The sequence below is a fragment of the Felis catus genome, chromosome B1, assembly GCF_018350175.1.
Source record: "Felis catus isolate Fca126 chromosome B1, F.catus_Fca126_mat1.0, whole genome shotgun sequence".
Taxonomy (NCBI): domain Eukaryota; kingdom Metazoa; phylum Chordata; class Mammalia; order Carnivora; family Felidae; genus Felis; species Felis catus.
This window is the reverse complement of record NC_058371.1, coordinates 88,473,312-88,496,068: the sequence shown is the minus strand read 5'-3', so window position 1 is coordinate 88,496,068 and position 22,757 is coordinate 88,473,312. Positions and strand designations below refer to the sequence as shown.

The 22,757-nt window shown below is 36.9% G+C and overlaps 1 pseudogene; it reads right to left on the bottom strand.

Annotated features, from left to right (window-relative positions):
- Positions 1-296: 296 nt before the first annotated feature.
- LOC101101131 lies at positions 297-3,991 on the bottom strand (annotated as a pseudogene).
- Between the last annotated feature and the right edge of the window lie 18,766 nt (positions 3,992-22,757).

Sequence of the window (22,757 nt, the reverse complement as noted above, 5' to 3'; positions counted from 1 at the left end):
ATTCTTCAAACTGAATTTGTGTGTAGCCTTGTATTTGACATTTATCCATATAAATGTATGTTCACCAATTTCTGCCGTGTAGTAGACCATTGAAAGCTACGCCAGATTATTTATCAATTCCCCTCTTAATAGATGCCTGTTTTTTCTAGTTCTTAATATTAAAAGCAAAACTCTCTTTCATTGTTTTTTTTTGTTTTTATCTTACTGCACCTATAATTTTGTGTGCATTATTTTATTATTTATTTATTTATTTATCTATCTATTTAGAGAAAAAAAGAAAGGCTTTAGTCAAAATCTTTACAATAAAATAATTATAATTCAAATGGAATGGAAATGAATAGTTTTCCAAGCAAATCTAATACACAAACATGCCATCTTTTAGAGTAAAATGCCAGTTTAACATTCTTAAACAGCTGTGTGAGACAATGGCTCTGCTTTGTGCGAAACACGATAAGCAAAATTAAGAAAAAACTCTGCAAAATTCTTTAGTTACTCAAGGAAATTGACTAAAAAGAAAATAGTACAAGAAAAAAAAAAAGGAGTACATTCTAGTATTTGATTTGTATACAGAGGCTAGCATGACCAGCACTGATGTAAGCCTCATACCTGCTAAATAAATCCTTGGGTAGTTTCAGTTTGAAGTTAATAGCTGAAGTCCTAGAAACTGTGCTTTTCTGCAGCCACATGGCCAAAAAGGTAGATGTTATCATAAAGGTACCCTACAAAATCTTCACTAATGTGTTGAGCAGCACGACAGATATTTCAAATAAATTCTTTTTGACATTTTATTCTTTACATGAGGTCTAGTGAGGTCAAGGGAAAGTAGAATCAATGAGCAGCACAGTATGTAGACAACATCAGGACTGAGGCCGAGTTCTCGCATTAAATCGGGGTTACAAGCACAGAATCTATGCGAGAACTTCGTTATGAGACTTTCAAGATACTCCTCATGCTCTTCAGAGGCGTTGATATGACAAAATAATTCTCTCGGTGCCTTGGGCAAGAATTGATTTCTAAAATTATGCAACATTACAAGGTCATCCAAGACATCTCTTTTTTTCATCAAGATAGAGTCTCCTTTTTTAGTATTCTTGTACAGAAGATAAACTTTGCTATTTCCCTTGGTGACTCATCTAGGATACCCTTGGACATAAAGTAGTTTATTCCCTCCTCTGGGTTGGCATTAAAGGTGAGGCTACCTTCATCCAGCCGCATATACAATTTTCTGAAAGCAAATCGTAGGGGAGGGTTCTTACTATACATGGAACAGTGACCCTAAGTGGATTGACACAACTCTCGCCAGAGAAGTTCATCATTTGCAAGGTCCTGCCAAACGCATGACCCTAGGCAGAAGTCCGTTGCATTCAGGTAGGACAAGAGGGTAAAGCTTAGCTCGGGGCCATTTCCAGATTAATGAATTTTTCCTGATCTTTAGCTTCCTGTGCCTTCAAAGGATGATATATATCAATGCCTCCCTGGACTTGTTTACGACGACGACCGGTGTTTGACGATCACCCTGCTCTACTGTCTGCTGAAGTAGCTGGGCTATCTATGGTCTTCCTGCTGTAGCTGCTGGTGTCCCGCCACTCTCCACAGCCCCTCACCAATCTGCAAGCTGTTAGAAACAGGCTCACGTGACTCTGGAGGTGGGGAAGCCGGGGGGGGGGGGGGGGGGGGGGGGGCAAGTATGGAATCTGTAGGTCAGGCTATCAGGAAAGACAGGCTGGAAGTCTCTGGAATGGGCTGAAACTGCCCTCCGCAAGCAAATTTCTTCTTCTGGGCCTGCCATTATTTTAAAATTGTGTCTCCTGTCTTTCTTGGCTGGCCCGTCCTTTCTGAATTTTGTTTCTCTTTTATTAGCCTTTGCAAAAACCTGGCTTTTTTTTTTTTAATATATATTCTTTGTTTTTTCTTTGTTTCCTAGAAGTGATAATTTATTATTTTTTATCGTATTTATTTGCATATTTCTAAACGTTGTGGGAGCACTATTATGGATATTATTTCACTGTTTGATGTAGAATAAACACTTATGTCATTTATTCTGATTTTTCTCAATTTTTAAAAAAAATCACTTGAGATTTTAAATTTCTATGGTTTTTGCTACATTTCACAAATATAGATATCCTCTCCATTCAGTTATTAATATTTTATAATTTCCAGTGAGTTGTTCTCTGAATTCAGTTTTAACTAATAACATGGAGAATGTTATATACGCTTTCAGTTCTATGTTTTGTTTTGCTTCTTGCATGCCCCTTTTTTCTTCTAAGCTTTAGGTCTTTTTTGTTGAGATTCATCTTCTACTAATTCCTTCAACTGTGTTAAAGCCTCTTATGCTTTTGTATGCAAATATTTTTATTTTCTAGTCAGTCCTGAATCACAGACATTCAGGTAGAAGTATACAGTGTCTGCCTGATAAATTATTTTTTGCCATTAATGACTCCCTTTATCTGTATAAAAGTATATTAATTGTATATTAACGTTATTATATGTGTAATACTTGGCTGATCCCTTCCCATTTCTTGAATTTTTAAACTTTCTTAGTCATTATATTTTAGGTATGATTCTTTTAAATAAAATTTGTTACTTTATCAGACCTAACATTCTCTGTATTTAAAGAGGCAGATTTATATTTGGACATATTTCAATCAATTTGTTTTGTTCTGTAGATCTACTCATCATGTTTTCTTTGTTCTTTTTACTTTATTTTGACTTCTTTAAAACTGATACACATTTATCTATTTTCTTTTCCCCATTATAATTTCGGTTGTTATTTGTATTCCAAATTTTGTGTATGTGTATCTGACACTTTTTACCTCTTTCTAGAAATAGATCACTCTTCATTGTACAACTCAATGAATTTTCACAAAGTGAGCATGTCCTTATAACCAGCCTCCAGATTAAGAAGCCAAAGATTCCAAACATTCCAGAAGATCCTTGGTGCTTCCTGCCAGTCACTATCTGTAGTTGCTTAGCTTTCTGTGTGGCATGTTAACCTAATTCCTTAGATTCATCCCCCAGTTAACAAATTCTCTGTTTAGCTCCAACTAATCTCTTTAGTCTTTCCATTGAGTTTTCAGTTCCATTATTGTACACATACTATTCACGAGTTCTATTTTACTTTTTCACATTTGTTCTTTTCTTCCTTTATTAGCTCTTCGATTGTTTTAAGTCAACTAGCTCTTCGATAGTGTATATTTAATGGTATCCTGATTATTCTCCTATTTTAGCTTTTAACTTCAATTTCCGTTGCTTGCAACTACTAACACCCTCATGGAGGCTCCCTTATCATGTTTTAAAATTGAGTTTTATGAGTTAATTTTCATCGTTTTTTTTTTTTCACATCTCATCATATTCTTTCAGTTTCCTTGTTTCTGACAAGGTTATATAGATTTCAGTATTCTAGGGGAAATTGTAGGTGAATATTATCAATTTGAAAGCCGGGTTTAGACCTGTTTGGCCCCAAGCCTTTGATTTTTCCTAGCTGCCTTTATACCTTTTTACTCAAGACTGTAGACAGAACAGAAATTTTATGGCCACATCTTTGTTTGTGTATAGAGTTTTTCCAGTTCACTTTTAATGGATGGAGAATATCTATGAAAAGATTTTCAAGCAGTATTTTACACAGCCTGAGGCCATTTTTTTTGTCTTCCTGTGTAGATTAGAAGGCTAGGCTTCAGCCTCTAAAGCCTAAATATACAGTCAAAATCTTTATGGGCTATAGGGCCATCAACACACACCATGTTAATTTTTATTATTCTTTGTACTCCTGAATTTTTCCTTTCATTCCTTTGTGTTTGACTAGATATTATTTTTTAGACTGTTATTGTACATATAATCTCATCTTAGTAGCAGATAGGAAATTCTCTGAGTCAGCTTAGGGCATCGTGTTTTTAATAAAAGAAAGGAGTATAAACACTCGACTAACTTTTCCTATTAAAGACAGTAGGCGGCTGGACTCATCTGTGTCTCCTTTACTGTGCTTAATCCTCATGACCCCTATTCTCTTTTGCACATTTCTCACTAGCCTCTGTTGTCACTCCCCAAACAACCAGAGACCTAATCTCTTCACTCATATGCGGCAGTTCTTCCATTTCACTCCAAACACCAAAACTCTTTCCTGAACTTCAGTTTCATCAAATGTAATTCCCAGGAATAATTTCTCTAATTATAGACTTAGGAAAATCAATTTATCACTCTATTTTTAAAAATTAGTTTTTTCAATAGCATATTGTAGAAAAGACACTCTCATTGTTAGAGAAAACAAAAACAAAAACAAAAAGCCCATGGGGCACCTGGGTGGTTCAGTCGGTTGAGTGACCAACCTCGGCTCAGGTCATGATCTCATGGTTTGTGAGTTTGAGCCCCGCGTCGGGCTCTGTGCTGACAGCTCAGAGCCTGGAACCTGCTTCTGATGCTGTGTCTCCCTCTCTCTCTGCCCCTCCCCCACTCATGCTCTGTCTCTGTCTCAGAAATAAATAAACATAAAAATTAAGCAACAACAACAACAAAAGCCCACAAAAGACCTAACATGCTCTATAAGATTTATAACTCCAAGATAAGAAAGGACTGGAAAATCATGCACACAAAACTGTAAGGAGACATAAAACTATCATGAAAACCATGGTTACGCCACAATCCTTGATTAGCTGGAATAGCATTTTGGTATACATCTTATACCATACGTAAAGCCATTAGCAGAGTGAAATCATTCCAATACTGATTAGAATGATTCAGTTTGATGCAAATTGAAATCATCCGATTTGCTGATTTCAGATTTTCATATTTACTTTCTTTTGCTCATATGTTCTCTAGAGTCAAAGAGTTTTCCTATATGATTTCTTCAAGCTATTTGGTTTAATGTTTCAAAACTATGATCATTAAAAGTGAGGCTTTTTGTCGCACAACATTGTGAATGTACTCAATGCCACTGAATTGTGCACCTCAGAAGGTTAATTTTATGTTATGTGAATTTCACTGTAATAAAAAAAAGTGGGATTTTTCTCACCACCAATGTTGACAGAGTAGAAACAATTAATTTCTACTTATGCACTGAATTCACTCCTGACTTAGTCCTTGCTTAAGTTCACACTTAAGCAAGAGGTGGAAATAAGACCCCTGAGAGACTGTGTCTGGCATCTCCTCATTTTTGCACCCAATTTCCCATTAATATGTAATTCTATTAATATGCACATTAATACGTACACTACTACCTGATTTTCACCTGTGCAATTCCAGGAACAGCTCTAATGACAGTTTCCCTGTTTGACAAATACCTTAAGCTTTCTGCAGTATTAAAAGTGGAGATAGGGGCGCCTGGGTGTCGCAGTCGGTTAAGCGTCTGACTTCAGCCAGGTCACGATCTCGCGGTCCGTGAGTTCGAGCCCTGCGTCGGGCTCTGGGCTGATGGCTCAGAGCCTGGAGCCTGTTTCCGATTCTGTGTCTCCCTCTCTCTCTGCCCCTCCCCCGTTCATGCTCTGTCTCTCTCTGTCTCAAAAATAAATAAACGTTGAAAAAAAAATTAAAAAAAAAAGTGGAGATAAAAAACTTCCTCTTCTTGGGGCACATATTCATGTCGGTTAAGCGTCTGACTCTTGATTTCAGCTCAGGTCATGATCTCCAGGTTCGTGAGTTCAGGCCCCACATGAGGCTCTGTATGCAGTGTAGAGCCTGCTTAAGATTCTCTCCCCCTTGCTCTCATGCTCTCTCTCTCTCTCTCAAAAAAAAAAAAAAATTAAATGAATGAATGAATAAATAAATAAACCTTTGAATACTCTAAGAAAATTCAATTAATATAAACTCCATGAGACAAAGACCATATTAGCTATTCCACAAATACATTAATTGGATGAATTAATGAATCAAAAAGTATATTTTACTTACATATTTGGAATCTGTATTTTTATTCAGGACATCAAAAATGTTATCTTTCCTATATTTCTAAGATAATGTTAAGACACTACTTACATATTTGTTCAATGGTTTGTATATGCAGCAGATAAATTTTGTGTTATGAAATAGTCTGTTCGCTCTTCCTTGCTTCTGTCAGTAATCCTGAACTGAGATGCAGCCAAATTACTATTATTACTTCTTAGATGTATAAAAGCTCTCTTTAGACCAACGTCAATGTTTTTTATTCTAACATTACTTTTTTAAAAGGGAAATTACTACTACCAAACTGACAGTTAAGGAAGGAAGAAATGTTGTAATCAGTTATGGGCATTACATTAAATAGTGAGTAATAATACTGTTTATTTGAAAAGAAACTATTTGCACCTGTATGCTTTCACTTGGCTGTATATAGATATCTTTTTAAAATTATGCGATGATTATAATATTTGTTGTATTAATAAAATATCCCACTTTTTGCAATTATAAAAGAGAATAAGGTATTTATTAATTCAGCTACACTTAGAATCAAATATTTTGTGCAACGTCATGACTTAGAAGATTTTCCCCAACTTCTGACCAACACTATGTGATAGTCAAGATAATGAAATTATAGCTCTACTCTCTTTTTCACAGGATTTTAAGTTAGTATCAGTTTGTTTTGCCCTATTATTTTTATTGTGAAAGTTTAGCTTTATCATCAACTTATTTTACTTTTCCACTTCTTAGCCATTACTGGAACATAGTGCATTTTATTATATATCTATATATCTATATCTATATATATCTATATCTATATATATATATATAGATATATAATAAGATATTATGTATCTTTATTATATTGTCATTGTCATTTTAATCAATCTCCCCCTTCTGCTAGTTTTATGCTCTAAGTTGATTCAAACATTCTGACTTTCAAGCCATTCTATTTTTCTACTACTTTTCTGAATAAATTATTTGTACCTGTATTCTCTTCTTCCCCTGGGTCACTGCAATTAATTAAAAGAAAAGCAGACATGCTTTTAAGTATTCTTTCTTTAATTCAATCTATCTTGGCTAGAGGATATTTGGAGGCTGACAATTTGGGTCCAAGTTTCTGTAAAACAGTGAGTAAAGCTGGGCTCAGTCACCATAGCAACACCAAGAGAGAAGCATCCCCTCAGGAAGCGTGGCTCTCATTTTTCACTCCAGAAATTGGTTTATCCTCATACCATCAACTACCTTGACCAAGTCTTTGTAGAAACTCACTTTACTGTTGACACATTAAAGAGTGAATTCAGGATGACAATTGTTTAGAAGAATATAAATGCAAATATTATTTCACAATTTGGAATAAGAAAAAAATATAAGAAAAAAAGAAAAACGTTAAAAATCAGTATCACTCTATTTTGGGGAGTCTTTATTTCCTCTTCACAGATATTCAGAAAAAAATTACTATCACTGAACTGTTTTACCCTGGATCTCCTACTCATTTAAAATTCCACAAAATGGGGCACCTGGATGGCTCAGCCAGTTAAGTGTCCAACTCTTGATTTCTGCTCAGGTCATGAGTTCACAGTTCATAGGATTGGCCTTGCATGGGGTTCCCTGCTAACAGTGCAAGGCCTACTTGAGATTTCCTCTCTCCCTCTCTATCTGCCCTTACCCCACTTGTGTGTGTGTGTGTGTGTGTGTGTGTGTGTACATGTGCATGCGTTCTTTGTCAAAAATAAAGTTTAAAAATATAACATTTAAAAATATAATAACACAAAATGCTGCATTTTTTTACCATTTTGCATGTAAATTAAGCAGAATGCTTCCCTATTGTACAAATGTACTATAAAGATATATGTTTACCTCATATCTCCGATGTTTCAATAGAATTTACCTTCTCTGTGACTTTGTAAGTGTCACCTTGGCAAACTTATGCCAACTGAGTTATTTTTATCAACGAGAGGACTTGTTTAGACATATAAATGGTTTTAAAAACATTAGTATAAAGTTACATTAATGTAAATTCAGGGAATAAGAATGGGTTCAAATTCTAGCTTCAGCATTTAGTACTTGCATGAGTTTTCCCAAATTATTTGACTTTCCTAAATCTAAGTTCCCACTGACTTCATGGGATGCCATCTGTTGTGCAGTTCAGAGCCCAGGAAGTCATATACGTGAGCCAAAGAAATGTTTCTGTTATTCTCTTGAATGTGACTGGTAATACCTCATTATTGTGTCTTTTTTTGTGGTGGAAATGGATGGCTAAATTATGTAATTTATGTATTTACAAAAATGTCTTGAACCCCGTACCTTCCCAATGATTATGGAATGTTAGTGTTACCAGCTTTTATCCCTCATCTACTTTTGCTGCACAACTACTTTGAAAATACTTTAAACTCTATTATCCAATATTTCACAAGCTCTGATTAATCCATTACCTGCTGCCATTTATTTTATCTACCCTGTGTCAGAAGTAGCATCAAAATCTGTTATGCAACCCGTACAAAATAAAACAAATTAGAAATCTGAGACATAACCTTTACACAGTAGTTTGTGGAAAATACTTTACTTTTGTGAGGAATAATTAACCATATTGCAATATCTGTGATCTATAAACTTATGATTTTTCACATGTTAGCTTCATCTGACAATATCATTTCCAATAATACTGTATAGCTTCAATACCCTCTAGAACAGATTATATGAAGACACAACAGAAATCTACTAAGCATTACTTCATTGCTCTAAAATAATTCATCATAATTAACACATAATTGCAATAATTAACTTACCCTTGCTCTGCCTCATTCTCTTCTTGAGTGTTTTATGTTGGAGATGAAATGATATATTCCATAGAGAAAACTTTTTACTGAAAAAAAATTTAATTTGAGGTCAAGAGAAGAAAGACGAAAGAAAAGGCACAGTGTAACTATTCGTGTGGAGTTGTCCAATGTCCTTTGTGCTTCTTAGTTGTCTTTCAAAAGGGTCAGATTGAAAGGAGGTTTGGGGATCATCTCTGATTTGTAGTATTTGTTCTGAATGGCCTGGAATTCTATTTGTTTTCTCGCCCAGTGCTGACATGGGGTTGACGGCTGTAAGTTTCTTGTCATTGTCCCCACAGGATCCTTTTCCTTATCAGCTCTTGGCAGATTGTGACCATTTAAGGAAAGACTTCTTTACTGGTTTATCAACCTTATTTTCATAGCTTCTCATTTCCAAATGTCAAAAAGTATTATGTACATTAAAAAAATGCACTCATCCATGCCAGGCAATTGTAAGTGGAATTGTATTTTAAGTGATACAGCAAACAAAAGTGACCTTGGTAAGTCTCACAGCTCGTCAGAAATATGACTATTTCTTCAATTCGAGTTTTATTTAAAGAACTCTAGAGCTAAGCTTAAGGGAGGTGGACTGTTTTTAGAAGAAAAAAAACTAGAAAATGATAGCTTACGATTTTAAAGCCCATCAACTCACACTATTATAAAAACCCACCAAGCAGCGTGGGGGGACAGAAGAGCTAAACTGCACATAATAAACAGCAAAACAAAACCTTATAAGGGAGAATAGCAAAAGTCAGAAAGGAAAGAACCCCAACCCCAAACCTTGCAATGTTCCCTTTGACTCACTGCTAATCACAAACAATTCCAGTGATTTACTACCAAACAAGGCAAGAATTCAGGATCCACATGTTGAGGATTTACTCTACGATGCAGCTTATGAAAACAGGGAACCAATTTGCCATCAGAAAAAAGTGTGCACTAACCAGAAATTTCTTGAGAAAATATTGCCAGATTGGGTAATAGCTTTGTGAATAAGCCTGGAAAGTAGAGGGCTTTATGGAGCTTAATAATCAAGACAGACTCTGGGAGTTGAACAAAATGCCTTTTGTCTTCAGTCATTTGCATAACAGCAGTTTTTTATTTTAAAAGGTTTCATGCTGAAACTAGAAAGGCTCTAAAAAGAGAAACAGTGAGAATCCCCATTTTGAAAACAAGCTGAGTAGGAGGGAAACTATCGCCAAGTGGTCTGGCTGCATCTCAGGATTGTTGTAAAAATAAGTTATGGTGAACTCAGGCCTGAGTCAAAGGCTATGGACACAGGGGTCAGGATAATGGCTGAGTACTGAGGAGCACATTCCATTCCCATTGCTATGAAAATAGAAAGCAAGTATGAAGAATGACGTTTTGGTGGGTGCAGAGAATTGCAGGCAGTTCCGTTACTGAGTGGAAGGTTTGCTTTTTCCTCCTGAAGAAAGGATATGTAAAATGGTGCACCTTTCCCTTCAGATTCATAAAGCATCAGACGTGTGCATATTACTAACAACATCATGATAATATCACTGCCCTATGCAATTGTTTTTTATGGAAATGACTACCAACAATTAAAGTGGATCACTTCTTACAAGTATTAAAAACTTTACATCCTTGTAACATGTACTTTATAATACAAGAACTCCTTTAAACTTGAATAGACAAATTTTGCAAAAAAGTTTTAGCTTGCAGACCAAATATAATATGACTGCCAAATAATAAGCTTTAACACAAAATATAGCTTTTTAAATTCTCAAATTTTAAATTCTTTAAACACTTTTTTAGATATAGTTCATAACCAGTTGACTATCACAAAATAGTAATTTTTATTTAATGTTGACATCGTGTTAAAGCCCATATTTTGCTATCGTCCACTGTATTTTCTACTTATTGGTAATTTTCTCCATCAGTCTTTGAGGTTAACTTTCATTGTTTTATGAAGGCAATTTAGCTGTCGATATAAATAAGAGAAAATATGCCTAGATCTCAATACTTGTATGCAAGCCATCAATTACTAATTTCCTACTTGGAAAAAAATCATTATAAATAGTGTATCCTATTCTTACCCACTGGAGAATAATTTTCTAAACAAAGAATCTTGAAAATGATAACATTTGAAGACCATAAAGAAGTTTAACTGAAATATTATCTGGTATAACTCCCACTGCATAGATAAGGAAACTGAACCTCAAATTACAGTAATTTTCCCATATCACATAGTAACAAAATTAAGAGTCAGATTAATTCCCAGCAGATTATAAACTCTTTGAAGGAAGGGCACTTTTTTTAACCTTTAAAATTTACAGAGCACATATTATAATGCCTTGCACATACAGTCACTAGGTAATATTTAATGAATGCAATATATTTTAGAGCTGTTTTTAGGCTGAAAATTGGGTATGATATATGTATGTTCACAAAGTCAAGACTTAACATTTCATCTCACTGAAATTTAAATTTCTTAAGTGTTTGGGGGTAATATATTTATTGTATGTGTCTCATAACAAAGCACAGTGCCCAGTATCTAGCAAACGTTAAGTGAAAAATAGCTCAGTGAATACAAAATATTACACATTTTATATATTGGTTGTAGTAATGAATAGTGATTAATTTTAATATTGAACATTCATATTAATAGTTGGATTAGTGACTATTAAATCCATCGAATATATATAAAATATATCTCACTTTAAAGAAAACAAGGGACACCTGGGAGGCTCTGGTAATTAGGCATCCGACTCTTGATTCTGGCTCACATCATGATCTCACAGTTTGTGTGACCGAGCCCCGTGTTGGGCTCTGTGCGGTCAGCTCAGAGGCAGAGTCTGTTTGGGATTCTCTCTCCTCCTCTCTCTGGCTTTCCCCATCACATTCTCTCTCCCTCTCTCTCTCTCTCTCTCAAAATAAATAATTTTTTTTTTAATAAGCAAACGACAAAACCAGATAACCAGATGTGATGGTCAGTTTACGCACCAGTTTAGCAAGGTTATCGCACCCAATTATTTAATCAAACTACTCTAGGTGTTGCCGTGCAGGCATTAGGTAGATGCGGCTCCCACCAAAAACCAGTTGGCTTTAAGTCAAGCTTACCCTGGATAGTATGAGTGGGTCTCATCCAGTCAGCTGAAGCCCTTAAAAGCAAAAACTGAGGTTTCTTAGAGAAATAGGAATTCCGCCGTAAGGCTGTGATGTGGAAACCCTGACCGTCTAGTTTGCCAGCCTGCCTAAAGGTTTCAAAAGTGCCAGTCCCCCCCAGTGATGCAAGCCTAGTCCTTAAATTACACATAATATACATGTATCTTGTCCGTTCTGTTGCTCTGGTGAACTCTGAGGGACACACAAGAATTGTGAAATCAACTTGGGAAATATTTGGCACTTCCTGTTAACAGTTTTGTTAGAATATATTACTGTCATTCTCAACATTAGACAATTTAACCTATTTAAGGATACGTGATCAAAAGAAAACAGAAACAATTAAATATATTGCTGATTAGCTGTCTAAAAATGTGTATTATCGATGCCTGGGTGTCTCAGTTGGTTAAACATCAGACTTCGGCTCAGATCACGGTCTCATGGTTCCTGAGTGAGCCTGGGCCCCACCTCCGGCCCTCTGCTGTCAGTGAAGAGCCCAGTTCAGAAAACTCTGTCTTCCTCTTTACCCCTCCCCACTCACTCCTGCATGCATGCACATGCATACACAAGCATGCTCTCTCTCTCTCTCTCTCTCTCTCTCTCTCTCAAAAATAAACTTTAAAAACATTTACATTGTCTTATTTATTCATTTTCTTCTCTCCTTAACTAAGCATTCAGAATCTTAGCCAGGGCTTTCTATGATAGCTCATGATTTTCACAAAAATATTCAATTCTTTATAAGCAAATGTGGCTTAAATATTCCTACTCTGTGACCAGCTTTATATATCCAATCCCTTGAATACAATCACCTACTTCCCTACTGTATGGTTGAAACATGTCACAGAAAGGAAAACAATGTTTTATAATATTCTGCACAAATACTGAAACAAATGAACTGATTTATGTTACAAAAAGGAAGAAAGAAAGAAAGAAAGAAAGAAAGAGAAGAATATGTAAAAATCCAGACACCTGGTTTACCCTTGCTGAATATGTGTTTTGAAAAAGTTTAATTGAAACCATCTGTTGATGAATCATTCACTGTTGAATCATCTTAAGTATTTTTTTCTCCAATTTATACCAATGTTCCACAACATGCCTTTCAAAATTTCTGAATTACCTTTTTCGACCAAAACAAAGTCAACCCAAAAAGTACATATTGAAATTAATGAATCAGTGAAGGTTTTTTTCTGAAATTGAAATGATCGTGTGATTTGTCTTCATTGGTTTGTTTTCTATACATGTTTTATTTTTTATTATTTTTAGCTTTATTGAAATATAATTATAATTGACACATAACCTTGTGTAAGTTACAGTGTATAACGTGTTAATTTCATACAATTATAAACTGCAAAACAATAAGTACTGTAGTATTATCTACCACCTCCATCACATCATATAGTTATCATTTCTTTTTCGGTGGTGAGAATCTTTAAGATCTATTCTCTTAGCAACATTCAAGTATATGATAGAGTATTATTAGCTATAAACACCCTACTATACATTAGATCCCCAACCTCATTAATCTTATAACTGGAAGTTTCTGCCCTTTGATTAATATCTCCCCATTTCTCTCACCCTCCAACCCCAGAAACCACAACTGTGCTCTCTTTCTCTGAGTTTGTCTTCTTTAGATTCCACATATAAGTGACATCATATAGTATTTATCTTTTTCTGTCTGACTTGTCACTTAGCTTAATACACTCATAGTCTATCCAAGTTGTCCCATTGGTGGGATTTTCTTTTTTCTCATAGCTAATGGTATTTTATATATCATAATACAAATACATATACCACATTTTCTTTATCTATTCATCAATTGACAGACACTTAGATTGTTTCCATACCTTGACTATTATGAGTAAAGCTGCAGGGAACATGGGAGTGCAGATATCTCTACAAGATTCTGGTTTCAGGGCACCTGGGTGGCTCAGTTGGTTGAATAGCCGACTCTTGATTTTGGCTCAGGTCATGATCTTACAGTTGTGGGTGAGCCCCGTATTGGAGTTCATGGAGCCTGTTTGGGATTCTTTCTCTCCCTTTCTCTCTCTGCCAGCTCATGTGCATATGCTCGCTCTCTTTCTCTCTCTCTCTCTGTCTCTCTCTCAATAAGTAAATAAACATTTTTTTTTTAATCCTGATATCAGGGATGCCTGAGTGGCTCATTAGGTTGAGTGTCCAGCTTCACCTCAGGTCATAATCTCACAGTTTGTGGGTTTGAGCCCTGCGTTGGGCTCTGTGCTGACAGCTCAGAGCCTGGAGCCTGCTTCATATTCTGTGTCTTCCTCTCTCTCTGCCCCTCCCCTGCTCACACTCTGTCTCTCTCTCAAAAGTAAATAAACATTAAAAACAAATTTAATTCCTGATTTCAATTATTTTGAATACATACCCAGAAGTGGAATTGGTGGGTTATATGGTAGTTTATGATATTATAATGATTAAAATCTAGGTGTTGTAGAAGTAGGATTTGAATTATCTGAATCATAAGGAAGAGATAAAGATATGGAAATATCTTTCTAGGCCTCTTGAGGAGAGAGTGAGAGCTTGATCACATGACAGAAATGAAGAAAGGTATTTTAATATATTTCAAAACTGACCATGATTGAAGGACTTGGCAAAAAGCCAAAGGGAGAAAGTAAATAGAAGATGAACAAATAGAAGATGAAAGAATAGAAAGGGAATGATCAATGGAACAATGTGACCAAGGGAATGAAGGTGTGATGGGTTATCATTAGCATAGCCTAGAAGGGTCATGGCTGGGGAACACAGGAAGATGTTTATTTGGAAAAGGGAAATAGCATTTCCTCCTTTGAAAAGAGAAAGGATTAGGGTGCCTGGGTGGCTCAGTTGGTTAAGTGTCTGACTTTGTTTCAGGTCATGATCTCATGGTTCATGAGTTCGAGCCCCACATCGGGCTCACTGCTGTCAGCGTGGAGCCTGATTCAGATCCTCTGTCCCCATCTCTCTGTCACTCTCCCACTCATGCTCTCTCCCTCCCTCTCTCTGTCTCAAAAATAAAATAAATAAATAGGTACATAAATAAAAAAATAAATAAATAATAAAACATTAAAAAAAGAAAATAGAAATGATTAGCAAATCGTGAAAAATGTTCAAAGAAATTTTGACAGAGATGGGTACCAACACTAAAGAAGTCATAATAAATGGCTTTATTTGTAAGTTAGGAGGCAAACTTAACTTATTCTAATAGTGAGAGGGTCTGAATGGTCCTAGGACCTTCAGGGAAATGAAAATCTTACAGTATCTGCAATGAGAAATGTATAGGGATTTATTTATGTATGAATAAAAAGAACGCCATTTAGCACAAAAGACCCAGCTGAGGTTAGATGCTATGAATTTTAATGAACTGCAGAAGCCTGACTAAATAATTTCTCTCAAATCTAGTAACAAAATGTGTCCACTATTTTCAATGATGCAAGAGGGAGAGGATTGGAGACTTAACAAGGTGATGGACTTTGGACATCAGTTAATGGGCACCTGAAATTTAAATATTTCTAAGATACTAATTGAATTCTGAAAGTAATAGGAGATATTTACTATTCCCCAGAATCTAACATAATAGGGGAAAAAAAAAAACAATTTTAACACTGTTTCCACTCATATGATCATCTTCAGTTGTAACTCAGTTATTTTATTTCTTTTTTGTATTTTCTTGGAATTTTTATTCCCTTTTCTCTCCTTTATTTTTTATTTTTTATTTATTTATTTTTTTTTTTAATTTTTTTTTCAACGTTTATTTATTTTTGGGACAGAGAGAGACAGAGCATGAACGGGGGAGGGGCAGAGAGAGAGGGAGACACAGAATCGGAAACAGGCTCCAGGCTCTGAGCCATCAGCCCAGAGCCCGACGCGGGGCTCGAACTCACGGACCGCGAGATCGTGACCTGGCTGAAGTCGGATGCTCAACCGACTGCGCCACCCAGGCGCCCCTCTCCTTTATTTTTTAATCTGTCTCCTTATTCCACCAGTTTACTATCTTTTTTCTTACAGCGTGCATTCTTTCTCTCATTCCTTTGCTAACTCCCTTAGAAATCTATTTTCTAGCTTTTATTTAAACAAATCTATATTTTCTCCATACTTAAAAAGATTAATTTTCTAAGGAAAAATAGACTTACAAAGTCATGATTTTAAATTTAAACAACAAAAATTAAATTATATTAAATGATACTCTTGAATATTATAATAATCTACCTATATAATGTTAATTTATAATCCATACTCAGGCTTTCCATATAATCTGATCAAAACTAAAAGCACATGCACAGGACAAATTATCAAAATAAGCAACTGGAACGAGCCTCCTTTTTTTCATATTTGATTGTTACCTATCATTTTGTGATTTTTATCCACATGCGTTAAATTTTAGACCTTTTCAAACAAAAAAGAAAGCATTTTACTTGAAGTTTTCATTTCTAATTGCAACTACGGTTAGCAGTTCAGTTAACAAAATGACAAAAAAAATTCAGCCTTGCATGTGGGCAGAGAGAATTTCTTATGCCACAACATTTTACTAAATTTTTGAAACCCTACTATTGTCTAAAGCACGATGCATCTGATGGCAATGAGAATCTGTACCAGAACGATGTTAATACTTTGATTCACATTTTCAATTTAATTAAAATTCTTCCCTGTCTTTAGATTGTTTTCATTTATATCTGAAGTTAAATCCCTTTGTGTCCTCTGCCTGTGGGCCCAAGCTGATTTATGTAGCTGCACTTGTGACAGTTCAAAAACATGCTTAGAATAGTTTATTCCATTTTCACTGTTTTGATTTAAATACGTGCTTCAAACATCAAGGGCAATCACTTCCCAAGGCCTATAGGAAAATTGTACAAGGCTTCTTTCTAGTTTCGTCAGTAATTGTGGCAGTACTAGGCCGACTAACATGCCTGGTTTGAGGTCTACATTTAAAGGCATGTCTAAGCTGTTATAGCACAATTATAACTGGGAATGACATCAAACAAAGTTGAAAAGCATACCATGTGAGACATATTCTTCATAGAAATGAGAGCTCAGGCTTATAAAACCTTGCTAAAACTCTTGGACTTACACTTAAGTTTAGCTGAAATGAAGGTACAAATATATCACATAGTAGTTTATAAGTTGTATAGCCAATTCTTTTTTTTTAATCTTTTCTTAAAAGTTTTTATTTAAATCCCAATTAGTTAACATAGCACTGTATTAGTTCCAGGTGTACAATACAGTAATTCAACACTTCCATAAACACCTGGTGCTCATCACAGCAAGTGCACCCCTTCATCCCCATCACCTATGTCACCTCCATCCCCCCACCCTGTCCCCTCTGGTAACCATCAGTTTTTTGTCTACAGTCAATACTCTGTTTCTTGGTTTGCCTCTCTCTCTTTTATTGCCCTTTGCTCATTTGTTTGTTTGGTTTGTTAAATTCCACATATGAGTGTGAAATCATATGGTATTTGCAAAAAAGTTGAATAATCCAATGTATAGCCGATTCTGTTGGTAGTAGAGAAGATGAGTAGAGCATCACCCATAATTATAAGGCAAAGAATTTGAAGGGCACAAGAGAACAGTATTAAATATCATTCTCTTCATAAATCTCTGTGAAGAAGACATTTATTACTCAAAGTCAAATCATAATCCTTTTTTAAAATTTATTTATTTATTTTGAGACAGAGACAGTATGAGTGGAGGAGGGGCAGAGAGAGAGAGGGAGAGAGAGAATCCCAAGCAGGTTCTGCACCATCAGCGGAGCGTCTAACTTGGTGCCCAAACTCACGAACAGTGAAGTCACGACTTGAAAAGCGATCAAGAGTCCAATGCTTAACCAACTACGCCACCCAGGTGCCCCCCCTCTGTGAGTGTACTGTCAGTGCAGAGCCCAAGGAAAAGGCGTAATCACGAAATCGTGAGGTCATGATACGAGTCCGATACCAAGAGTCAGACGCTTAACTGACTGAGCCACCCAGGCGCCCCAAATCATAATCTTTACAATCAAGTATTTCTCCATCTTCAAAATGTAAATATAAAAAATGTCCAAAGACTAATACATTTTTTTAATATGGAATATCTTAGGTGTTAATTTTGCCTGGCATAGAATTCGATACTTCTATATTAAAATATATTTCTCTGTAGCCAATAATGTTGTTCTTAATTGCGGACTTGTCAACACACGCACGCATATACAGAGACGCATGAAACAAATGAGTAGTTTTAGAGAAATACCCTATATATTATATGGTGAATTTCCCAACATCAACGCCTACCTTTCTTTATTAAACCCATGTAGGGTTTCCCATGTGCCACTCTTCCAAGTACCTTATGGTTATAAACATATTTAATGCTCAAAATCATCCTAAAGTTATGCAGTATGAGTGTCACAATTTTACATATGAGGAAACTGAGGCACAGAGGGGTTGAGCAAATTGCCCAAGGTAGTGTCAGAGCAAGATTGTAGAAAGCTTCTAAGATGAGATTCAAACCCAAGCACTTTATGTAGTTTCCTTTAGCAGGGCTGTGTCCACCACTGCTAAAAGAAAGCAAATTTAGGGTTATGCTTGTCTACATTTTATCCACAGTTATCTATTTTAGAGACTGAGACATTCTCATCAAAGTGCCTAATGGTATCTACTTTTCTTCCTTGCTTTTTCCCCTCATTACTTTCTTTCCTTCCTCCTTTAATTTTTTCTCAATGCTGATGAGGTGCCAGGCATAATTTCCAGTCTCTGAGGATGAAAAGCACTCAAAATGCTGAAAACAAACACAATGTGCATATAGGTATACAGACAAGTGTGGGCTGCACATAGTTGCTCACATTATATGAAGATGCATGTGGGGTGGAAAGCCTTACCCATCCTAGATGCAGGGCTTTCCTAGATCTCCTGAAAGTGACCTCTAAAGTGGGCTTATGCAAATGTGGTGATAAGTAAATACCATGGGGGTGGATAGCAAAGGGCAGACGATACAAAGATGAGAAAACGTGAGCAGTTCTGGGAACTGCAAATAGTATGTTGTAAAACCAGAAAATTAAATAGGAATCAGAGCATTAAAAGACTAGTTGAGAAGGTAGGATTTTATTCTCCAGATTACCATATGACATTGAAAATTTTCAGTTAGGACAGTATCTAAACTCTGTGAGGTAATAAGATCATCCCAGAAAACACACCAGTTACTGAGGAAATGTTTAATCATTCACTATGAAATTCTTTTTTTTTTTTAATGTTCATTTATTTTTGAAAGAAAGGGAAGCACACAAGCAGGGGAGGGGCAGAGAGAGGAAGACACAGAATGCAAAGCAGGCTTCAGGTTCTGAGCTGTCAGCACAGAGCCCAATGCGGGGCTTAAACCCAAGAACTGAGAGATCATGACCTGAGCCGAAGTCAGATGTTTAACCGACTGAGCCACCCAGGCTCCCTTCTCATGTGAAATTCTTAATGCCGGGCAACTTTACCAGAGCAGGAGATTGAGGAGGAGACATACGTGACAAACACTGAAAAAATTGGTGATAAGTACATTTTAGGATGTTTATATGTTGAGGTAATTATGGGACATTCAGGTATCAGAGTAGAAGGGTAGTTCCTATATAGGAACAGAATTTAAAGACAGGCCTAGAATGAAGGCAGATCTCTTGGAGTCTACAGCTTATGGAGGAGAGTTGAAATCATTAGAAATGGTGAGATATCTCAGAAAGAGTGCATACAAATTAGTGCAGATTAAATGTAAATAACAGAATGTACTTATTTAGAGTGGGCTTTGGGTGAGAAAGTCAGGAAGAAGACTGAAAAAAAGATTGGGTAGGTAGGAAGAAAACAAGATCAGCTAGGACCAGGGAAACCAAGAGAAGAGAGATCTTCAGAAGTATGGGGAGTTAAATGGTTTCAAATGATACAGCAATAATAAATAAGCACAGAGGATGTAAAAGGAACTTAGCAACAAAAATGTAATTAGCAACAAAGGCAAAAAGAGTTTTGGTGACTTGTTGGAGTCAAGGATGTAGCAACGCTAAGACACATCACTACTTTGATGAGCAAAGAGGAGCAGGAAAACCAAGTATCTACTTAAAAAAACAAACAAAAAACAACACACAAAAAAACAAAACAAAAAAACTTAGCCACGTAGTTCTGTGGCTTCCTAGCTCCAGTAGTCTGTTCTCCAGTCACATTCACCTGGTCCCAAAGAATCACAGCCACAACTGACACTTACCATTAAGTGAAATTTCCTCACTCCCAACCACAATGCAGTACCCCACAACCTTTCCCACACATTTTATCCAGCCCTCCACTCCTGCCCTCATTGCTTTTTGACACTGTGATGACCTTCCTCTATAAATCATAATCTCCCTATATAACTCAGTATGATCAACCTATTACATGATACTTCCTTCCACACCATAGGATCCTTTCCTCACTACATCAGTCAGACTCTTGGGGCTGCGAGTGACCCAAATCCAACTCCAAACAGATTCAGCAGAAAAAGAAGTTTATTGGCTCATGTAACAGAAAAGCCCTATGGTACACTAGCTTTAGGCACAAAGGGATTCAGGTGATCAAACCATACTGTCATGAGCACATCTCTCCATGTCTTGGCTCTGCTTTCTTCTGTGCTGCAGTAATTCTCAGACAGATGTTCTTAATACATTGGTGAGAAGGATGGCTCCCCGAAGCTTCAGACCTACATACTTATTATGGCTTGTGTGATACGGTGATTTATAATAAGATATACACATTTGGTCTTCATCCACTATTCTAGGCAAAAAGCTCCAGAAACCTTGAATTTTGTAACTGAGGAGAGCAAGAGCAACCAAAGTATCTTTTACGATGTTATGAGGTGATTTTTGGAAAGCACCTAAGGATAGGGGGTGTTGGTTAGGAGAACCAACTATGGGATTTGAAGATAGGAAATTTCAGTCCTACCCCGTGACCTCTGGAGAGAGAAGAGGGGCTAGACATTGAGTTCAATCGTTGAGAGCCAATGATTGAATCAATCATGCTTACATAATGAAATCGCCACAAAAACTCAAAAGGATGGGGTTTAGACAACTTCCTGGTTGGTGAACATGTGGAGATTTGGGAAGAATGGCATGCTCAGAGAGGTCATGAGACTTCTGTGTTCTTTCCTCTTGCCTAATGCATCTCTTCTATCTGGCTGTCCCTGACTTAGACATTTTTTATAATAAACTGGTAATCTAGTAAGTAAAATGTTCCTCTGAATTTTGTGAGGCACTGTAAATCAGTTGAACTCAGGGGGAAGGTTATTTGAATCTCTGATCTGTGGTCACTTGATCAGAAAAACATAATCTAGGGGCACCTGAGTGGCTCAGTTGGCTAAGCATCCGACTTTGGCTCAGGTCATGATCTCGCAGTCCCTGAGTTCAAGCCCCGTGTCAGGCCCTGTGCCAACAGCTCAGAGCCTGGAGCCTGCTTCGGATTCTGTGTCTCCCTCTCTCTCTGCCCCTCACCTGATCACACTCTGTCTCTCAAAAATGAATAAATATTTTTAAAAAAAGTTAAAAAAAAAAGCATGATCTAGACTTGTGATTGGTGTCTGAAGGGGGTACCAGGCAGTCTTTGTAGGAATGAACTCTTGACCTGTGGGACCTGATGCTATCTCTAAGTAGTGTCAGAATTCAGTTAATTTGTAGGACACCCAGCTGGTGTTGCAGAGAATCACTTGGTGGTGTGGGGAAACCCTCCCCCCACCTCACCCACACACATTGGAACTATGATCAGTATTGTAGCTTGCAGTTCAGAGGGTGGTGAGGGGTTCTTCATTAAGATTCTGATTGGCCCACTAGCCTATCCTTGACGTTGGAGAAAACTATCAGTCCCAGTAAATCACATAGGATAAAAATGAGGGAAAGTGGCTTCTGAAGTTAAAGAAAATAATAATAATAAAAATTAAAAAAATAAAGAAAAAAAGGTCTGTTTAAAAAAACAATAATAATAAAAGTGGGGCAAAGGCACCTAGGGAGCTCAGTCAGTTAAGCACCTGACTGCGGATTTCAGTTCAGGTCATGATCTCATAGTTCATGGGTTTAGCCGTGTTTTTCAGGCTTCATGCCGATGGTGTGGAATCTGGTTGAGATTCTCTCTCCCTCTTTGTCTGCTCCTGCCCCTCCCTGCTCACTCTGTCTTTCTCTCTCTCTTTCTCTCTCTCTCTCTCTCTCTCTCTAAATAAATAAATAAACTTAAAAAAGTGGGGCAGAAGGATGCTATCTGGAAAATAAAGCTAAATACAGCTAATGCCCACACCAAAACACTAAACCACAATTCCCTACATGCCTGTCCAATCCCTAAATGCGAGTTCTTCATTTCTTCAATATGGCATATTGGAAAATTCATAGGTTTGAATCAGACATAGCAGGTGGCAAGGATGAACTTGACAATCCATGTTCTGTCAGACTGGTCCTAAAACGTGTTGGCCTCCAATAACTCTGTGGAAACATATTTTGGCTTAGTGCTTAAGGCAATCATTCCTGGTCTCCCAAAGCTGTCCTCACGCCAGGGAGCGGCCGGCCTTCCCCCAAACCAGCAGTGACACGAGGCATTCTGCCGCTGCCTTGCCATCCATAAAGCTGGAACCAGGAGACTTGGAATAAGCCCCCTGATGACACGGGGGGGGGGGGGGGGTCGATTCTCTCACATACAACCCATCACCACAAGCACTGAACGGGCAGGAGAGAGCTGGAGCCAGGGTTTGACGAGGCCTGTTGTTACAATCCCTTCACAGTGATCAAAGCACACAGTTTACAAAAACCCAGGACCCACTGCCATATTTGCTGTCCCAAAACATGAAGCCTGAACCTGCCAGAACACTATGCAGAGGCCTAGAGTAGACAGTAGGCAGTGAGGGATCCACACCCCTGTTCCTAAATTCTGCGTCTGAAGCCACCTCAATGAACTCTGCTCCCGCAAGCCTGGTAAGTATTTGGGTCTTAATTTGCCTTCGCCATATGGTAAAATA